The sequence below is a fragment of the Plectropomus leopardus genome, unplaced genomic scaffold (genome assembly GCF_008729295.1).
Source record: "Plectropomus leopardus isolate mb unplaced genomic scaffold, YSFRI_Pleo_2.0 unplaced_scaffold10889, whole genome shotgun sequence".
NCBI lineage: Eukaryota > Metazoa > Chordata > Actinopteri > Perciformes > Serranidae > Plectropomus > Plectropomus leopardus.
In genome coordinates, this window is record NW_024611494.1 from 1 (window position 1) to 3,543 (window position 3,543).

The following is a 3,543-nucleotide window of genomic DNA, read 5'->3' on the forward strand; positions in this document are numbered from 1 at the left end:
TTGCGCTGGCAGACATCAAGCTCACCATAAATGTCTAGTTATGCAAAAAAAACCAAACAAAATGATGCGTGTTCATTCATTTTAATGCAGAAACCTCAAACTGACTTTTGTCTTAAATGTTCATTTGGCAGTGCAAAGTTAGTTTTCTTTCCTTATCAACATTTTGGTAAAAACACCAAATATATAAATTTTCTTCAAACATAAAATAGGATACAAGTGTAACATATCAGACATTGTGTTTTTCTACTTACGCTTCTCCAGTGTGTTAGCAAGTTCTCTTTGGTCCATTTTATTTAAGACATGTAGTGCAATCTTCAGAGCGCCCTCACTGGCACTGCTGTCTTGCTTTTTATCTTCAGTAGTCAAACTGTCTCTTTCCTGCTTCTCACTTTCAGAGAATTGTAATAGATGTGGAAAGAGCATCCTTTTATATCTTTTCAGCTCACTCAGCAAAATCCTCTTGCAGTTTTCTTCCACCAACTGCAATGAAGAAAGTATAATGAGTAAAGGCTTATACCCAAGTTAACTTAGACTATTTAGCTAGCAGAAAAGTGTTTGCAGAACACTGTAAAGTGACCTTTGATATTGCCATAAATAGCAGATGATTTCTGGAGTTACGGCCAAAAAAATGTTTCATGAGGTCACAGTCACCTTGACCTTTGAAAACCACATCAAATCAGTTCATTCTTAAGTCCAAGTGGGCGGCTGTGCCAAATTTAAAGGAAATCCCTTGAGATGTTCTGAAGATATTGCATTTACAAGAAATGAGAAAGAGGAGCTTACAATGACTTTGTCTTTTGAATCATGACCACAAAAATCCAATTAGCTATTGCTAGCACAGAGGCATAAAAATAAAGAATTATTAATAATAAAAAAAGATTCAAAACACAGATGCTATGTAGTTAACACGTGATTTCAGTAGACACATAACCTACCGAAAATATGGCATTTCCATCCATCTCTGTCAATTCTGACCAGTCATGTTGGTCCCTTGAGATAAATAGAGAATTCTGTTATTTTACAATGAATCAAGTGTGCTAAAATTCAGTCCGTTTTTCACAGAATATTGTCTATGCAGCATGCAAATATAAGGAGTGTTTCTGTAGTCTGTATCAAGATTTTTAAAGGCACACTGTAGAGGAATTGTCAGTTACTCTTTGTAAACAGTATTGCCAGCCAAAGTTACACTGAAAGTCAACCACCTCGTCAATTGAACTGCAACGAAAAGGACATAACACTTTACAATAAAGTTGCGATGCTAAGTGTAATTGCTTAAATCATTAGTATTCATCCTCTTGTATCTGTATCGATTTTTCATGTTTTTCAGTCAATATGATTTTTTACTGACTTTTTACCAACGTTTAATTGTTGAGAGCTACAATGCTATAACCATGTCTATAATCAAGCCAAATAAAAATGGACTGAAAAACAGAACAGACTTTACCTCTCAGTACATTCCCTGGTGAAGTCATGATGTATTTTACTGGAGAAGGCACTTTTAATGGATTTATCAGATTCTACAGAGCTGAAAAAGAAAGAATGGTCAAAGTCAGAGGGTTTTTTCTCACAAGGCATCTGCAAGTTTTCAAAATAATATCAGATGTCACTGGTTATCAAGTCATTTAACCTAGCACAGCTACCACAGCTAAACCCAGAACAGACTTGTATGTACCCATAAGCCACTTCTTTAGAGAAGTGAAGAGGAATCTCCATGGAGGCATCACTTTTCATGGACAAGCAGGATGAGGCAGCCATGTGTGTCCCATCAGGATAATTTTCAGTCTCTTTAGCAGAGTCCATTTTGAAGGTGTTACCCTAATATGCTTAAGAGATAATTTTGTACAGTGGTTAAACTCAATTGTTTACATTTTGATTTTGTTCAGCATGTATGAATATTTGTTTGCTCTTCAACACAAAAGTTATAGTTGACATACTCATTAGTGCTGTATTACCTAGAAGTGTAAACATTTTAAATGCTTCCAGGTAGCTGCATTAAACATAGATGTCAAAAATTCAACTCACCAAAGTAGACCATCATCTGGAAAAGAGCACAGACGCCTACAAAATAAGAACTGTCTTTATTATTATTAATGAATTACTATTGGGACAGAAATGCAGTTGTATGAAGGGTTTCCTACACAGATCCCTCTCTTACCTGGAAAAGGCTCGGAGCACTGTGAGAATCATGTCTTAAGATTTCTCCAGTGTTAGTTTTATCGTTTGATCTCAGTGTTTTTGGCCTCCGTTTTCACTGTGCAGGGAGCGGTATGGGGCCCACTTTCTGTTTGCAAACTTGTTGTAACAGCTAAACACAGCACTAAAATTTATTTCCAAGAGCATTTTAGACACGACAAAGGTCTTGCAGTTCCATGATCTTGATTCGATCAGCACTGTCTAGTTTTAAAATTTGATTGGATTTTGGTCCGAGTTTGAGAGACATAGAAAGAGGGGCGGGTCTGTCTGATGCAATTCAAATATACTTTGTGTCTGCGATGGCAGCATAGATGGTGGGCAGTACACAAATTCTTAAGTACAGCCTGTAGTTTGAGCAACAGCCCAGGAGAGCCGACAAAACTCTCACAGATGACATGTTTTGTATCCATCTGAGTCATATGGTGGAGTTTTGCTGGGGGGTGGGGTTATCTGGCCATCACAGGGAGGTTTATCACAGTTCATCTGCACATACTACCCACACTGTTTTGAAACAAAGCTGATTGAATATCAGTAAAGTATCTCTTTAACTTTACAATCAACGCTGCTCCCAGTGGTAGTTCACGTACACCAAAACTGAAAATCAAAAATTATCACTCACATGCAATATCAGTATATGCTGCATTGTGCAATATCTATACTTTATATGTGCAATACTGTGAATTCAGCAATTCAACCAATAATTATATTTTACTTTTTCTTCTTTTGATGATATTGCTTTTTTAAAAACATTTTTTCTTGTTTTTTACTATCCCCTACTGTAATGATGCAAATCTCCCAGCTGTGGGACTCATAAAGGATCCTTTTATCTAACACATAGTATTGGGAAAATTATGTTTAGACAATAATTATAGGCTTCTAAATAAACTGCTATGTTTGAGTGAAATGGTGGGATTTACCATGCCCATTCAGTAGCTTTTTGTACTTTTGGCTGCACAGCAAAATAATACAAGCCAGATTCACAGAGAGAGCACAGAGCTACATACCGGTGTAAACTTTGCAAAGCCAAGTCCTGTTTGACTGAAGATGAACGTGCTCTGATCTCATTGCTTGCTGGTACTCCGTTTAAGTAACTAAAAGCAGGTGCACTTCATTGTGGGCTCCATCCAAAGCGCTTTGTACTATTACGGTTGCGTACCAAAAATGCAGTAAAGAAAGATTAACATTTCCATTTTCTTTCGACTTTAGAAATGACCGCAATTACCTGTTGTTGATCTTCACAGCAAACTAGTGAAAAACTCATTCCATCAGTATGTAAAAATCCATTAACATGCTCCATTTCTTTGTGCAAAAAGAATATGACTCTTACCTCCAGCGTATTGGTTACTTCGC

The 3,543-nt window shown here is 36.8% G+C and overlaps 1 long non-coding RNA gene across 1 annotated transcript; it reads right to left on the reverse strand.

Annotated features, from left to right (window-relative positions):
* Nucleotides 1-992, reverse strand: LOC121963328. Its single transcript, XR_006107230.1, has 3 exons — nt 936-992; nt 252-480; nt 1-34 (listed from the first exon to the last, which is right to left on the reverse strand). It is a non-coding gene; the product is annotated as an uncharacterized LOC121963328 (long non-coding RNA).
* Nucleotides 993-3,543: the final 2,551 nt, after the last annotated feature.